Source organism: Myodes glareolus, chromosome 13 (genome assembly GCF_982192425.1).
Source record: "Myodes glareolus chromosome 13, mMyoGla1.1, whole genome shotgun sequence".
Classification (NCBI taxonomy): Eukaryota; Metazoa; Chordata; class Mammalia; order Rodentia; family Cricetidae; genus Myodes; species Myodes glareolus.
Window position 1 is genome coordinate 42,402,889 of NC_142038.1, and position 18,665 is coordinate 42,421,553.

At 42.8% G+C, this 18,665-nt stretch overlaps 1 long non-coding RNA gene across 1 annotated transcript; it reads left to right on the forward strand.

Annotated features, from left to right (window-relative positions):
* The first annotated feature begins 1,531 nt into the window (after positions 1-1,531).
* On the forward strand, positions 1,532-13,693 carry LOC125390157 (uncharacterized). The gene is made up of 3 exons (XR_007228678.3): positions 1,532-1,688; positions 4,594-4,673; positions 13,106-13,693. It is a non-coding gene; the product is annotated as an uncharacterized LOC125390157 (long non-coding RNA).
* The last annotated feature ends 4,972 nt before the right edge of the window (positions 13,694-18,665 follow it).

The window sequence follows — 18,665 nt, forward strand, 5'->3', positions numbered from 1 at the left end:
AACAAACACATGGTCTCCCTGGTTCTCCATCTCCCTCTCCAGGTTTTTCTGAGGCGGCGGCCGGGGGGTGGGGGTCCAAGAGTGCTGACGTCCATTAAACCTGGGATGCTTCTAGTTTGGTCGGATTTCGTTTAATTTGGATTACTGAGTCAGCAGAGAGGTTTGTCAGGCCAGAAAAACTTAACACAAATAAACTGATATTTGCTTCTTATGGTGAGCCCACAAGTTATTATACAGCAAAAGCACAGCTGACAAACCACTAGAAAATTCACAAGATAAGTAATATTGTGAAGAACCTGTTTAGCAGAGACACTTGTCTTTTGACTCCAGCAGGGTGCTCAGGTGAGAATTTTTCTCTCTGAAGCTAGTTTTAGCAACTCAGGCCTTTTTCCTGTATAAACAGTTAATTTCCTGGGCTATGATCTTAGGTTAGTTGAAACCAAGATGAAGGGTACATACAGAATATTAGTAATTTGTTACATTACAGCAAAGGGCCAGTAGGTCACACCTTTCTGAGTCTGCTGTTAGAGCAGACATATGGCCTCCTATACAGGGCTCCTTTCATATCAGTGATTACTGTCAATAAAGAATTGTGGGGGATGATTTTTATGTAGATTTTGGCTATGAGAACAAAGACTTGACTGAGTGAATCCTTTTCACATCATGGCTTCATGGTGTGGAGGGGAGGCATCTGGTTGTCATACAGGAAAAGTCAGTCTGATACACTGCTGGGGTACTATAGAAGAGAGAAATGCCATGAGTTCACAAGATTTTTACAGAATTGCCAGTGACTGATCAAAAAGGCAAGTGTCCCCACAGCTCTGCAAAATGCGTTCTTCACAAAATTATATATTTTGTAAATTTGTCTCATGGTTTGTCAGCTGTACTTTTGTTGTACAATACTTGTAGGCTCGCCACAGCTTCTGTATTTCCTTTACTAAATTCCTGTTACCAAAATTCCTTCTTAAAAGCCGTAGTTGGTTTGTTTGTTTGTTTTCCTTATAAAAGAGTCCTGAGGAGTTAACTGAAAGCTGTTCTCTTGAAGCCCATTTTAGGGAAAGGCAGACACCAGACTGACTGGCTTTGCTGTGCACAGAAAATAAAACTTGCTTAATTCGATCAAAAAATACCTAGGTCAATGATCTTTATTCTCATTTGGTGGGATTAGCAGGCACAGTCCACAAAGGTTTCTTGGTGTGCTGGGAGTCCGCATTCTTTGTTTGTTTTTGACAGAGTGTCATTATGTAGCCATGGCTGACCTGGAACATACTATACAGAGCAGATTATCTACCTGCCTCTGCCTCTGGAGAGCTGGGATCAAAGATATGCACTACCATGTCCTCCTGGGCCTGGATTTTTAGATCCATTTAACAATTTTTTTTTTTGATGGGAAATGTTAACACAGGTGGTCAAGGTACTGGCTGTTATTTCAAATCAGTACAGAAAGTGGTATCACTAAATAAGACAGTATTGAAACAGAGAGCTAAATTTTAAGATAAAATTAAGGTATCCTTTTTCTTCATATAAATTATAAATATAAAATAGCAAGAAAAGACCTCGGGACTGGTGAGATGGCTCAGTGGACAAAGGTAACTGACACCAAGACCGGCAAGCTGAGCTGGATCTCTGGAACTCACATGCCTGAAGAAGAAACACAGTGGTTGTCCTCTGACCTCCATACATGCAGGGTAAGACACACACACACACACACACACACACACACACACGATAAAATGTAACAATAAAAACTTAACGTCTTTTTTAAAAATTAGAATTTCAGATAAATAAGAGCAGTTCTGTTAACACCTATGCCTATATTTTAATTGACAACAGATTGAGAAGGGAGCAATCATTTTTTTTTAAATGGCAGGTGGAAAAAATGATGGGTGGGCTTCTTTAGGAAAGGAAGGATTAGTGCAAAGGCACAGATACCGGAATGGGTGTGGCAATCTCGAGTCAAGGAAACCAAGCATTTCTGTACTGAAGGAGGGCGTGAGAAAGACAACAAGAGAATGAAATCTCAGAGATAGAAAAGAGCAAAGGCGCGTGAGGCCTTCTACACCGTGTCAGGCACACTGGGCTTTAGTCCTTGATGATGTATGGATAAGAATGCTCCAAGCAAGGCAGGCAGTGATCTGACTTATGATTTAAGAAGCCCCACCCAGGAAGGCTAAAGGGCCAGAAGTGAATTGAGAGACAGCAGTAGAGAGAAGAAAGATGTGGACTGCAACAGACAAGGCGAGAAAGTCAGGAAACATTACAGTCCAAGTCCTAAGTTTTGGCCTATGCCCATGATGGTGCTATTTACTTGAGAGAGTGGAGAGAACTTTTGAAGGAGAGAAGTGAAGTCCCTGGGTGGGTGTGTACTGACAGGGTCTCAGCCATGTCAAGGACCCCAGCGACTCAGCCACTGCCTTAAGTTCCTGCCTCTGCTTCTCCCAATGCTGATCTACAATTTGTAGCATAAAATAAACTGTTTCCTTCCGAGTTGCTTTGGCCGTGATGTTTTATCATAGCAACAGGAAGTAACTATAAGCATGTTAGTCAGTCAAGGAGTGCCTGTGAAAACTATATTGTCTCAATTACCTCCCTGCAAGGCTGAAGGCAAAGAGAAAGAAGTCGTTAACGTGAGCCTCCAGTCACTGTAGATTCCAAGAACAAAACCTTGCAAAAAAAGGAATACTCCCAAGATGAGGGCAACCATAATGCTCAGGCCTCACCCTGAAACAGAGGTAATTGGAGGACAAAAGAAATAAAAAAGGAAAGAAAAGGACATAACTGTCCCTAGGTGTGGTGGAGGAGAAAGCTTATTACAGATGTGTGGGAGAGCATAGCCAGAGGCGGGGACACCTGGGACGGTCTGGAGCGGACATAACCAAGCTCAGCTGGGCATTGCTGAGAGATGAGTGTCAGGTGGGGGATGGGTACCAGGTGCAGCAGCCAGAAGGCCAAAGTTACAAAACTACCAAGTAAAAATGTCTGGATTACATAGGGAAGAGCCTCTGGTGGAAGGGCAGCCCAGTCCCTGAGCTGGAGAGTTCACGGTCGATGATGGAATATGCCAGCCATATCCTGTAAAGCTGGGGACTGAGGGATACTGAGAGAACCTGGCAGCCAGGTCTGACGTGTTCCGTTAAATAGGCACCTCAGCTGTTTGTACTAGATTTGAAATTTAATGGTAATCACCTCCTGAGAACTACTTTGTCTCCTCAAATAATAAGGATTTCTTCAAACTACCTTATAGGACTACAGCTAAGGCAGTGATTAATCAAACACGACTTAGACCAGAACTATTTAATTATGTAAACAAACTCTTGTCTGTCTCTATTTAAATCTAAATCTAAATCTCATATACCCTGAAGATGGACTTTGGGTCATTGTGTTAGGTAACTAGTTAGACATTTAGCAGGTTGAAAAGGTTATTAATAGCTAGCTAGCTGAACCTTACAAGATTTCTATCTAGCTGAAGGCCTTGGGAAGGGGTGGGGTGTAACAACATATCATTGTCTCCCACAGCAAGAATCAATCCAAATGGGCCTGTCAATCTTGCAGACAAAAAAAAATGCTACTTAGCAAAAGCTGTGTGTTGCAGAGGCTTTGGAAATCATAGGAACTCTGCCTAAACTATAGGATGACCGTCATTCACTCACACCTCCTGAGAATGGCGCATTGCTCTGATTCCCCATTCTTGCTCCCGAGCGTACACTCTCTCTATTCTCCAACACACTCTCTTCTGCACTGGGCTTTGTGCATCTCATCTGAATTCCCCAAAGAGAGATCACAAGGCATGAGAAGTTGAGAGGCGTTCAGAACAAGATCCCAGAAGGACCGGGCCTCTCTATTCTTCAACCCAGCGTGACCACTTCAAATGAATCTCCTCACTTGTTATTTTTAGCACCACTTCTACCTTTAATTGGTAGATTGGGACAAACAGAGCCTAGTCTGATGGGGCAGCCAAAGCTTGTAACTGTTGCCTTAAACAGTCTAATTATCTAACCACAGTTATTGTTTATGCTGAATGACAACAGCAAGCCTCAATGGATAATCTGAAGCAACCCCACTCCAACCTGCTACACCTGGGAGGTGCAGGGAAACACATTCCAAGAGCAAGCATGTGTTTGGAAGGAGCTGAGGTCACAAGACTCTTGTCTTGTTCTCTTGGGGTGTTCTCATAAGCACTCAGAATGCTCCTCACACAGCTCCATTCCTAGACCGTGTTCTGACAGGGATCAATCCAGTTCCTAGATCATCTTTATTCCATGGAGCAGCTTTGTCCTCACAGATAACGGGCTTCCTCGAGGGCAGTGGTTCTCAACCTGTGGGTCACATCCCTCTGGGTGTTAAAGGATCCTTTCATAGGGGTCAGCTAAGACCATCAGAGCAGACAGATGTTTACATTACGATTCATAACACTAGCAAAATAATAGCTATGGAGGTTACCACACATGAGGAACTGTATTAAAGGGTCTCAGCATTAGGAAGGTTAAGAACCACTGGTCTAAAGTCTGATGTATTCTGGGGGGTTGGCTGTCCTAAGACTCCAAGATGACTGAAAAGGAAGAGTTAAGAACAATGACTTCTCTGTTTCCTCAGCCAAACTGAAGAAGAGAGACACAAAATGGAGGCAGTAATATCAGGTTCTCGTTCTACTTTTATGTACCTTGTGGGTCCAGGTGAGGAGCCAATACTTTCTTGCCAAAATAGCTTCTAAGCGCCTGTTTCTATGATTCTGTCATAATGCGCATTTCAGTTGAACCTTCTGAATGTCGAGATTTTTTTCCAGATAGAATTCAGCTCATCGGTACATCCAAGGTTAATTATTCAAGATGCTAATAGCTATTGTCAGCTAGACCAAGGCTCATTTGATGTTAGCCTTCACCACATTTGGGAAAATTGCTCATGCTTTCAAGATGCAAACTTCCTCTCAATCCAGGGTGAAAGATGAACCAAGGATCTCTGCCATTGATCTCACTCAGCAACCAGAACTGCTGAGCTCTGTAATCTTGTCCAGTCTAGTTCCTGCTTTAGAGGAAAAATAATCACATGCCATTGATAATCCTTAAACTACCTCTGTTTGCACTAAGGACATCCTGTCAGGTACACCAACAGATGGGTGCTTACTTAGGCTGTACATAACAAAAACTCAGGACACCAATTGTACCATCTAAAGGCATAGACAACAGCAAAAAACACACGGAGGCTGCAGACATACTCTGCCTTCCCTCCATACTTCACTCCATGGGATACCCAAGGCCGGTTTGGTGTTTTTCAATTAGTTGAGACTATTCAACCTGCCTTTAAGCTTTAAATCCTTATATGTGGGTGGGTAGGTGGTGGTGGAAGAAATATAAAATCCTATTTAGTTCTTTTTCTTTTCCCTCTTCTTCTCTTTCTTTTTCTAATGATTCACTTTTTTAAAATCTGCTTTTCCTTTCCGAAACGGATGGTTGGCCAACAAACTTTTGGAGGGCACTGGAAGATTGGAGGGAACCTCTAAGCCCAAGGTTTTCTAAGGACTCTTAAATACCTGGCAGGGGGCAGAAGACCCTGATAGACTGGAGCTATAGGATTAATTAGCTCAAGCAATGGGGTTTTCGCCTCTGGCTGCCTAAATTCCCCATGCAGAAGGCTGCCCTTTAATTACCACCCTCGGATTTTCATCCAGAGGTTCCCATTGATTTCTAAGAGCTTAAATACTGTTTAAGCTCTTAGAAACAATTGTGTTCTTTAGACCATTTTATCCAAACAGATAAAGAGAGGTGGGGGTGGAAGGTGAGGTGGAGGGTTCTTTCTCAATTAGCGTGCACGCACACACACACACACACACACACACACACACACACACACAACCACAACAGCAACAAAACAAAATGACTTTCTTGCAACCACAACAAAAATGAGACAACTTTCCTGAACCAAAATAAAATAAAACAAAAGTGGAAGTCTGTGGATAGCCTGGTTACCTGGCAACCCAGCCTATGATTTGCTTCTGTTCACATCCTAATGTCCCCAGCATGGAAGAAGCAATGAGAGGAGATTCCATTTATGTGAAGCCTCTTGACTCTTGTCCATTCATTTATCTCCAGTTATTTGGTTTCCTAGTCAGTGACCCGGACTTCTGTAAGCTGTAAACTTGTGTCTGCAGGGGAAGACAACTTCCACTTTCCTATAACATCTTTACTATAACGTCTCTTTTAATGCATCCATGTTTTGCAACCCCCTTGGGGGAAACTGTGCAAAGAGGAGGGGAGCCAGAAAGAACTGCTCAAGGTACCCTGCAGCCCTTCCCTGTAGCTCCAGGAAATTCACAATTCCATGCATGTATCATCCGGAGTCTCATGGCCTGCAGCTTCACAGGGAATTAATAGTTGGTCACACTGCAAATTCATCTACAATCGATCCAAACTGGCAATTGCCTGGAATAACAGTAACAGAGGCATGATGCTCCAGACCTTTGCTCCAGCTTTTTGAGGCTCCAGCCCCACACCACACACACAGGCAACCCACTCTTCCTATTTTTAGTTCCTTGTATCTCTGGAACTAGAAATTGAACTCTAGGGTATGTTGTTTTTGCTATTGCTACTACTGCTGCTGCCATTTCAAATGTATGGCTTTTAGAAATACCTTGGAGACCATGCAAGAGTTATGCATTTGTTTCCAAACTAGAAACCCTCTTTCTCAATTTAACATGTGGCTCTCTGGAAGGAACGCTAAGGTTTTTCCATGAGCTTTTAGGCTAAAATATCAATAGTTCTTAATTGTGGTTATGTTCAAGCATCACTAGGGTGAATGAAAAGGAAGAAAAAGAAAAAGGAGCATGGCAGGGCCTGGGTTTCAGCACCAAATGAATGAAAGAAAAAAGAAGAAGAAAGAAACAGAAAGGAAAGGACGTGAATGCTCCTAGGTGTGGTGCGGGAGATGGTTTATTACACACATGTGGGAGAGCCTGGCAGCCAGGGTCCTCTTTAACTTGCTAAATAAGCACCTCAGCCATTTGTCCTGGGTTTGAAACCTAGCATAATGAAAATAGGTTTAGCTGTTGTGTGTTGTTAAGAACTAATTCCTCCAGGATCTTGTTCCATTGAATTCATCTGCATTTGCAGTTAGTTGTCAGTAGTGTCTCTGTAACCTCAAACTTCCAGACTGCCAAATCTGAAAGGATCTCCTAGTTGTTTGCTTTTTTGTCAAAGTGATTTGTGATGGATGTATAAATATAGGGAGAAGAGTTAATTCCCTGTGAACTGCACCCACTCAGCAAATCAGATTGAGGAGCACGTATGTATGTATGTATATGTGTGTGTGTGTGTGTGTGTGTGTGTGTGTGTATGATGTTCTACTTATATATCTGTTCTACTTCAAAACAAAAAATTTTGTTTTGCTGCTACCTGCAGCGGCCTGAGCTCTGCTCAGAGACTCTATCCAAGGGAAACTGTCATTCTTGACTATACAGAAAAGAATTCCATGATGAGCCAATATGAAGCAGAATTGGAACTAGTTTTTCTTTTTTAAGAAACTATTTTTCAACACAGAGTTATGTATGGGGATCAATAGAAAGAAAGGTACACAGGGAAATGCTGACACACCCAGGAATGTAGATACCAGTTTATCAAGAGAGCCTTACTAGGCCAGGCGGTGGTGGCAAACGCCTTTAATCCCAGCACTCACGTCTTTAATCCCAGCACTCGGGAGGCAGAGGCAGGTGAATCTCTGTGAGTTCGAGGCCTGCCTGGTCTATATAGAACTAGTTCCAGGGTAGGCTCCAAAGCTACAGAGAAACCCTGTCTCAGAGGGGGGTAAAAAGGTAGAATGAGTTGCACTTGGGTTTAGTGCCTTAGCTGTATAGCAGTATCTTCATGCAAGATTTTGGATGCTTCTGGAATTTTGTTGCTCAGAGAATTTTTAAGGGTCAAGCCCCCCCCCCACCCAATCTCTTTTCTCTTTCTCAATAAGGGCAATTATAGGTTATTTCTGGAGGTTCCTTGAACTGGATTATAATCTGATATGGTAAAACCAGGGGTAGTGAAGCTTACTGATGTAGTTAAAAGATGCCTTTTCCTTTACGTGGGTATTCTTGTAAGAGTCCTAGAAATTACAAGCTACTGGGAAAGGAGAAAGGCCATATTCAAGGTCATGTGTGCTTACATCACTGGAGGATGTCTAGGGTGTCCCATGATGTGATGTCTGTCTTAGTTCTAATTCCTGTGACAAAACACCACGATGAAGGCAACTTAGAAAAGAATTAGGGACGTGCTTACAGTTCCAGAGTTAGTCTAGCCAGGGAACACGGCAGGCACAGGACTAGAGCTGTAGGCAGAGAGAGAGAGAGAGAGAGAGAGAGAGAGAGAGAGAGAGAGAAACTGGGTCCGATGTGGGCTTTTGAAACCTCAAACACACCTCCAGTGACAGACCACCTTGTCTTAGTTAGGATTTTTATTGCTGTGAAGAGACACCATGACCATAGCAACTCTTGTAAACTAAGCTATAAAGTAGGCATTTAATTGGGGTGGCTTGCTTACAGTTCAGAGGTTCAGCCCATTATCATCATGATGAGAATCATAATGGCATGCAGACAGATGTGGTGCTGGAGCCAAGAATGTTATATCTTGCAGGCAACAGGAAGTCAGCTGAGACAGTGATCAGTATTCTGATCATTGGAAACCCCAAAGTCCACCCACACAGTTACATGCTTCCTCCAATAAGGTCACACCCACTTCAACAAAGCCACACCTCCTAATAGAGTCACTGCTTATGAAACTGTGAGATTAAGCACATTCAAACTACAACACAACTCCAATAAGAAGGCCACACCTCTCCTAATCCTTTCTGAATAACCACCAACTGGGACTCCGACATTCAAACATATGAGCCCATGGGGGCGGGGTGGGGGGATCATTATCATTCAAACGACCACTGTGTCCAAATTCTTTGCATCTCAAACAGTGAATTAGACAAGACCTAGAGTATTGTCCGCAGAATGAGAGTGGGCTTCAGAAAACATGTTTCTCAGACTTCCTGAGTGCTTCAGGGATGGGGCCACTTTATGAATTTATGTGGAGGAGCTGCTAGCCAGAGACAGGCATGAGATAGCATTTTACCCTGATTGGCAGATGGAATATTACGTAACGCTGGATGATCTGTCTGTGTGTGCATAATGGGAAAGCATATGCACGCCCTGCCATGCACACACATGAGATCGTAAATAGATGTTTTCCCCTGGCAGGTGGCTTCAAGGACAGATTTTTCCTCTGAGACAAGACAAATCTGTTGCACTTGTGCCCAGTACTGATTTAAGTCTCTACTAGGAAGCGAGGTTGACTTCTAAACTCCACATGGATATACAACACACACACTCAAAAAATTAAGCCTAGGTAAGATCTCCACAAGCAAACATCCAAGTTAACCACCAACCAGCACCCAGCCACACTGTGCTGCCTATCCTGAGACAGGGTCAGTGGTCTTTGCCAGAGAGGTGCCTGCCCCTCCTGGAAACACGCATCGACAAAAGGGAGAGCATGAGACACACTGACGAATCTGTGGAGCCTGCAACCAAGGGTGGGATTCTCTGTCCGTGGAGAGACAGACTCGGCAGTGCAGGTGGATGAGTCGGTGGAAGATGTGTGGTGCAGAAGCCTGAAGCTGAGATTCTATACCGATGCCCAGGAATGAATATCCTGCGGAAACATCACCCCTACCACTCTGGGGTGAAACGGGAAAAGTGCAAGGCTGAACTTGCCTCAGTGTCCCCAAATTGACATGGCCAGTAACAAAGAGGCCACCAAGTAACAAAAGTAAACAAAGACAGGCGAGTCTTTCATAACCATTCACAGCCTCAGTCACAGAGAGCCACAAACATGAAAAGACTGATGTCCAAAACACCAGAGAAAGCATTATAATTGGTAGGTATGGAATGGGAGTGGAGCTGCAGAATTCCAGGAGGAAGTGGATTCCCCATGCCACAAAAGTCAGGCTTTTCTCTGTTAGAAGCACACTCACTGAAAATGGCAGAAAACCTCGTCAACTCAAGCAAAGACAGAAGGCCACTGTGAAATGCAACTTAGAATTCACTGGTGCAGTCACCAGGGAATCTACATAAGTGCCTGGAAACCACCGCAGCAGCAAAGCTAGACGGAAGCTCCCCAAGAGTCTGCACACACCTATTCACTGCTGGAGAGCATCATCAAGGTCTATCCAAAAGTGAGATCATCTGGTCTGTTTCATTAGAAACCCAACATAAGGTGAGGCTTGGACGCAAAAGGTCTTTCTGTGCAGATGGCTGGAAAACAGGAGCCGTCAATTTGTGACAGCTGTCCCACACTCGTGGTGGCTAACCTACCTGACCGGAAGCCAGGACATCAGGTAAAGCAATGACTCACTCGGTGATCAGAATGGCTGAAAATCAGTTGCCAAGTGTTTTCCAATTTCACTGGTCAAAGGGTCATTTAAGGCAGACAGAAGGCAAGTGTAATTAACTGCTACCTCTCTGCCAAGCATGGCCACTGCCATTTACAGATTAATTATGCCTCGTCCAGAAGACAGATGTACCCAAAGAGGTGCAGGATGATGTGTGATGGTTTTGTGTCGATATCGGTACACACAGAAGTCTCTCACTAGAAAGACCCCACATTCATTTATCTGTTTCCCCTCAACATTTCCCCGACTTATAGTCATCGTCTGCTAAGAAATCTGCAGAATTATGGGAAAGATGGAATCGCAGGAATTTGGGGCTGCTCCCCTGAGGGAATTAAGAAAGAGGTTCCCTAGCAATCATTACCAAGAACAAACAGAAGAGACTCAAACAAATAAACATGACATTGTGGTTTCTTTCTGCCACTGAAAAAAGAAGCTTAGTTGCAGAATTCTGCTTTCTCTGAAAGGAGAAAGAGATAAAAACAATTACATATTAAACAAAATGCAAAAGGAAGTCCCATTTTAAAAAGGGCCTACAGTCTACAAATCGACCCAAATGGGCCCAGAAGTCAAATCCACTTTACAAAAGAGCTCCCTAATCCCAGTTCCCTCTACTGCCCCTCCTCCTGCTGCCCCACCCCACTCCCCATCCACTCCTCTGAGAGAGTAAGGCCTCCCATGGGGAGTCAATAAAGTCTGTCACTTGAGGCAGGACCAAGGCCCTGTATCTAGGTTGAGCATTCCATATGGAATGAACTCTAAACAGCCAGTTCATGTGCTAGGGATAAATACTGGTCCATAGTCAGTGGCCCCACAAACTGCCCAAGCCACACAACTGTCACCCACATTCCGAGAGCCTAGTTCGGTCCTATGCAGGTTCCCCAGCTATCAGTCCAGAGTCAGTGAGCTCCCACTAGTTTAGGCCAACTGTTTCTGTGGGCTTCCTCATCATGATCTTGACTCCTTTGTTCATATTGTGGTTACTCTACTCCCTCTCTAGGACTGGACTCCAAGGAGCTCTCTTTCTTAAGAAATTCACATGGGTGGAATGCCAGTGTCCTACTTTGCTTTTCTATTGCTGTGATAAAACACTGGAAAAATAATGCAACGTGGGGCAGGAAAGGGTTTATTTGGCTTTCACATTATAGTTCATTATTTAGAAGAGCCAAGGCAGGAAGTCAAAGCAGAAGTTTGAAGCAGAAACACTGTTTGCAATGGTCTGTCCTGTTCCTTTAAGAGACAAGCCATGCCTACTCCCTCCCCTGTCTATTGAGACAAGCTGATCTTCAGCTTCCAGCCCAGGTCCCTTCCTTTCTTTCTCTCTAAGAGGTAGCTTCTGTCTCTCCCTACTCCCCTCTCCTCCCCTCCCCACCTCTTTCTGCCTCTCTCTCTCTGCTCTTCCCCCTTCTCCCCTTCCCCTTCCATAACCCATTAAATAAATATCCAACTTCACTCTGCATGGCATGCCTATCCGTCTTACCTGTCATGCAACTTCCTGCCTGGGACCTGGCTGCCTTTGTGGCTTGCCATGGTCTTGGGACCTGCTGCCTGCTACCTGCCACCACTCAGGGACCTGTGGCATGGTTTCATGGCCTGCTGCCCGCTGCTACCACTCAGGGACCGGCAGTATTTTACTTAAACCATTACACTGCCTACTGACTAAACCAGCTACTTTTCTTATGTGGCCCAGACCCACCTGCCCTGGGCTAGCATCACCTACAATGTGTATTGCGGGGGATGACTGCCTATATCAATTAGCAACCAATAAAATGCCCCTACAGACCTGCCCACAAGCAAATGAGACAGAAGCAAGCCTCAATTGTGGCTTCCTCTACCCTAGTGGGTCAAGTTGACAACCAAGATCAGCCATCATACCTAAATATGGAAGTACACTTCCTTGTGTGAAGAAACTAACAAATAGAGCTTTTTTAGTTTGGAACTTTTTTCCAACAACTTAAAAAAAATCTCACTATCTTTTATCTTTTTTTATTACTGTAACAACAAATACCTAGGCCCATGAACTCATGAAGAGAAAAAAAAATCCATTTAACTTAGTTTAAACTCTGGGGACATGATCGGTTGACACTGCTGATTTGGGACCTGCCAAGAGACAAGGTACTATGTCAGCAGTATGTGGTACAGTCTGCTCACCTCATGGTCAGGTGTGGTGTGAAAGAGAAAAGCCTGGGAAGAGATACGACTGCGGGAGGAAATGGACGCTAAGTCTTTACTTGGTCTGTGGGTTGGAAAATTACAGGAAGCACGTTCCCCTTAAGGCTCACATTCTGGACACTTAGAAATCATCCAACAAAACCAGCGATATGATTCCTGTTCATTTGATATCACTATCACAACAAACAGTTACATAATAGTAGCACAACAAGAATACTAACAGTTTGATGCCGCTGTTCCTTTACATCACACCCACACACATAGGGACATAGTTGGACTCAATAGGTTAAATGAGAGAAAGGAAGGGAGGGAGGTAGGAAGGGAGGAGGGAAGGGAATGGGGGGAAGAAGGCATGAAGTTTGAGGGAGAGTCAATGAGGGGGTCTGGAGGGAGCTGGAGGCAGGAAATATGGATGACTATTATCAAGATACATTGCATCCATGCATGAAATGTTCAAAGACGAAACTTTTTAAAAAGAAACACTGGAAGAACATGTAAGTTCTATGTCTTTTCTACTTCCACCCAGGGCAGAGGTTTTCTCCTCAAGAGAAGCTGAGTTACACATGCTGGAGTCAGTCTGCAGTACCTGTAAGAAGATCAACACCAGGTCCCCAGTCAGAGAGACCGTGCTGCTCTCCCTCCGTGTGGTTTTCATCAGAGAGTGAAGGGCAGTCGGTGCCAGGGAGGAGACTGGCTGAAGAATGGCAGCAGTGCCCAGTCTACCCTCCAGCCTGTAACTGTGAATCCTCTAGGTCAAATGGGCTGCATGGAAGTCATGCAGGCTGAAGCTGTGCTGCAGGGGACTGACCACCATGCAGTCAGAGAACTGGCGTTACACGCAGAGGATGTGCTCAGGATGGAAGAAATACATTTTTATCTAGGAGGCAAGCATTTGCCCTTTGCTCTAACCACCCAAACTCCAATATACTCAAAGAAAGAAAACTCCCAGGCAACAGTAGGAAGGAAGAGAAACATCAAGTCAGACTCTAGCCATGACAGTCCCCTCACAGCAGAAACTCCAGCCACGACAGTCCCCTCATGATGTGGGTGCTGTGTACCCAGGCTTCCTGGGGACAAATGTGTATTTTTTCTATTGGATATGAAATGGATATTTTAAAATATTAAACTGGTGCAAAATTTCATGACCCAAAATTTCACAAAGCAGTGAAATTTGTCCAAATATTCTCAAGGTACAAAATATTTGTCAAAAGTTCATAGTTATAAAAAAAGAAAAATATACATATATTCTTAATATTTGCATCAATGACTTGCTTAGTAAAGAATAGCCTCACTTGATATTTTTTCTACATCAAATTATTAAGTTAATTTCTTTGTGTGAATGGGAACAGAATTTTATGGTCCAAAATTTCGCAAGGCAATGAATATAGCAGGCTGACAGTGTTGGGTCATTCACTAAATACTTATCAAGTGTTCTTTTGTATCAGGTATTATGCTAGGCATCAGGAGGAACATGAGATAAATTCTTTCCCTATGCTGGTTATTTAACAAGAAAGTCAGACAAAACCAACTAAGGAAACTATACACCATAGCAGATGCCATGCTTCAGAAAAAAATCAAAGTATAGGAGGAAGGAAGACTGCATTCAGGGAAGCAAATAGCACTCTGTGAAATAAGAATGGTCAGGGAGCCTGATGGTGGTGGTGCACGCCTTTTATCCCAGCACTTGGGAGGCAGAGGCAGGCGAATCTCTGTGAGTTTAAAGCCAGCCTGGTCTATAAGAGTTAGTTCTAGGACAGCAGGACAGGCTCTAAAGCTACAGAGAAACCAGCTTCCCAGACCACAGAATAATCACTCAGAAATTATATTATTTGTAATACTGTTTGGCCAATAACTTAAGCGTATTTCTGACTAACGCTTATATCTTAAATTAACCCATCTCCATTAATCCATTAATCTGTGCATCACCATGAGGTCATGGCTTGCAGCTCCAGCACAGGAGTCTGTCCCTGGTGGCACAATGGCTTCTCACCAACTCTGCCTTCTTTCTCTCAGCATTCAGTTTAGTTTTCCTGCCTTGCTCTATTCTGCTAAGCCACTGCTGAAGCAGCTATATTCATTAACCGATGAAAGCAAAACATAGACAGAAGGACTTCTCACACCATTTCCCATTTTCTGTTTAAATAAAAAGGAAGGTTTTAACTTTAACATAGTAAAATTACATATAATAAAACAGTTATCAAGCAAGAATTATAGTTACAATATTTATATCTATTTTATCTTTTATCATAACTAAGGACAACTATAACTATCTATTCTTAAACCCCATCAAAGACTCCAAAAGCATATAACATTACCTAAGTAAATAGGAAGTGCATTGTAAGCAACTTCCAAAACTCTAGAACAGAGACATTTCGCTGCCCAGACAGTCACACAAAGTTCTTCTGTACCGTTGGGGCATCCATCTTCAGCCTACAGGCCCATAGTATCCAAACTTTTCTGCAAAGCAGGAAAGTTCAAAGACAGTTCCATCTATATAGGCAGTTTGTAAGTCACTTTTTTTTCTGTGTCCTGCAGAATGTCTTTTTATGAAGTAGGAATTCTGAAGGACTGTTTCGCCTTCTTCAGGTAACTTCAGCAGCCTTTTTTCTGTGGGTCCTACATGTCCAGTTCATATAGCATAACATCAAATAGTCCAGACAAGAGCAGTTTCTTGCACAAATGGCTAGCAAACTCCATGAGGAGCCTCTTCAATGCCCATCATTCTCTTGAAGTAGTTGGTGTTGCCAGGAGCAGATAGATGTATCTCACTGTCATAAAAAGTCCTAAATTCTTAAAACATTTTAAATGCCATATTCTGTAGTCTTTGAAATGTTTGAAGAATAACTATCCATCTGAAATATATCTCTGTACAGCTAGAAAATCTAACTAACATTACTACAAGCTTGACTGTTAGAGATGATTATCTATTAACCTATGTTTCTTAATTAAACATTACATTTTAAAAGGAACTGCACAAACACAATACCTTAATCAAGAACAGAAATATACATATGACAAAATTGACCTAAAATTTGTATCAATAGACCAAGAACCATACCAATGCAAAACTCTATAGCATAACCCCCTTTAAATATAAACAATTCATATACAATATTTGGGAATTTGGGCATAGTTCTCTCCAAGCTGTTTCCTACTTTTTGTTGAGCAAAGTAATTTTTGGGGGTGTTCATGGGGACTTTTCAGAGGATCTTGGTCCATCAAACCACATCAGTCTGGAATTCATCCACAGGTTCTCATCTTCTGTAAAACAAAAAAAGAACCTCTTTTCCAAAGCAACAAAACCTTAGTCCTATTCTGAAGTCAAGATACCTTTAAAATATACATGCTGGTTTAGCTTAGCAGCCTATACAATGAAATATCTCTCTGTACTTAGATTCTTCATAGTCAAAAATTCAAAGAAAACACAATAATATACATAATCCAGACTCTCTGTGTATATTCCATGTTTACATGGCTTATTCTTCTGTACTATTTTTAATCTATGACTGTACTCTGTCTCATTAAAGATATTGGGTTTTTTTTTTGAAAAACTTACTTCTTTTTATAACTCTCTATACTCTTTTTCTTCTTTCTCCCAAGCCTATGTACATTTATCCAATACCATGACCTATTTATAGGTCTTTTTTATCTGAATCTGTCTTTATTGTGCATCTGTATTTATTTTCTGACCAGAAGTGCTTTTTTGTAATGCTATGTGGGCGTGGCTAGGGCCAACTCCGTGGTTCCGTCTGTTGGCTCTGCCCAGTCCAACATGGCAGAGGCACATGTTCGCTGCCTCTGAGAGCCATGCTCACAGCCCCATTTTCAGGCACACAGCTGCCATTAAGCAAGCTTTAGCACTCTACTCACAAACCCAACTGAAATGCTCCATAGTTGGAGCCCCCCGAAAGAACCAGAGTTCTTTGTGCTGCAGAACCAGGAAGCCATTGGTTTTTCTTTTTTTTAAGGAAACTGTGCAGTTTTTATTGCACCTCCCTTGTGAACAGAGCCTATTTGGAAAAATACTGTTACCAAGAAGCTGTGCTTGGCACATGTTTTTGTGGGTCTAGAACCCCCCTTTTTCTTAAAGCTTTCTTAGACTTTAGGTGGACATTCTTGCCCTGTACTGGCATGCCAATCTGTTGGGGGAGGCTGCTTGTTCATTCCCGGCTGCCCAGACCATGAAATAATCATCCAGAAACTATATTATGTGTAATACTAGTTGGTCAATAGCTTAAGTGTATTTCTGGATAACTCTTACATCCTAAACTATCTTCATTAATCTGTGCATCACCTCCAGATCTTGGCCTACCAGCAAAGTCTGTCCCCGGTGGCGACATGGCTTCTCACTGACTCTGCCTGCTTTTTCCCAGTATTCAGTTTAGTTTTCCTGCCTAGCTCTATTCTGTCAAGCCACTGGCCAAAACAGCTTTATTCATTAACCAATAAAAGCAAAACATGGGTAGAAGGACTTCTCACACTAAAAAAGAAAAAAGAAAAAGAAAAAAAGAATGGCCAGGGAAGGTGGCCAAGGAAGTGGTCCTTTGGACAAAGTCACAGAGGAGATGAAAGTACAGAGCAATTCTGCCAGTACACTCGCTGTCACCACCACTAATGCTGCTGCCACTGCAGATGTCACTGCAAGGCCCACGACTTCAACACAGGGAAACCCTCCATTCATCATTGTTCCCTCACCCATTCCTCCTCATGCTCCAGAAAGAGCATCTACATAGTCAAACCAGGGTAATGTGTACCTCTGCCATGGTGTAACATGAGAGGAGCCTGCTTGTTTGGGGGTTTCTTTCCCACCCTGCCCCCCAGCTGTTTAGTCCCAGAGAAAAATCACACTGAGATCTCTGTAAGTTATAAAGCTGATTGGCCCTGTAGGTCAGGCTTCTCACTGGCTAACGCTCATAACCCAGTTTTGAGCATTGATTAACCCATTTTTCTGATCTATGTTAGCCATGTGGCTCAGTACCTTTTTCAGTGGGGCAGCTCACATCCTGCTGCTTCGGTGATCTGGGCAGGAGTAGGAGGAATCAGCTTCCTCCTCCCCAGAATTCTCCTGTTCTCCTTGCATCATTTCTACTTCCTGTCTGGTTTTCCTACCTACACCTCCTGCCTGGCCAATCAGCGTTTATTTAAAACATGATTGACAGAATACAGACAATTCTCCCGCACCACTTCCCCCTCTTTTTTTTTTCTTAAAAAAAAAAAAAAAAAAAAAAACAAAGGAAAATATCCATAGTAGATTTTTGGGAATGTGGGCGTAGTATTCCAGACTACTTCCAGCTGGTTGGGGCTGCTGATAATCTTATGGGCACCTAAAGAAAGTTTAGAGTTATGATAAAGTCCTAACTGAAGTATCCTGTGAGTCTTGATCATCTCAGGCAGCAGTCTTGAACCTGTTCTGGATGAAGAACTCAAACATCTGGGCCATCTATTCCTGTCAGAGATTTTTCAGGTGGCCTCCCTTGGTCAAACTGGATTTTTCTTAACTCAGAATAAATCCAGAGCCTCTCATTTTCTGTGGAAACAAAAGCAAAATCTCTTCTCCAAAGTAACATACCTTTTGACTTCAATTTTGAAGCCAAGGTTCTATCTAATACCCAATATCTATTGGGTATTAACCCAATACCTATCTTGGGTTAATTCTGCAGCATTTATAAGTAAATATCTTTTAGCAGCTGTTGCTCCTTCCTCAGCATTTAAACAATTCAAAGAGAGCATAATAGTATACAGTATCAAGATTCTCTGTGTATTTTCCATCTTTACATGACTTTACTTTAATCTCTATTTCTTTTATTTTTACTTTTAACTTTTGGCTTTTTGAGACAGGTTCTCTGCATATCTTTGTCCTGGAACTCCTTCTGTAGACGAGGCTATTCTTGAACTCCCAGAGATCCGTCTGTCTCTGCCTCCCCAGTGCTGGGATTAAAGGTGTGTACCACCACACCCAACTATTCTCATTCTTTCTTTTTTTATTTCTAAGGACTTTAAACCATTTAGAAGTTTTTTTTTCTTTGAATCTCTCTTTACTGTGTATGTCTCTCTTTCTGACCATGTGGGTCTTTAATTTGCTAAGG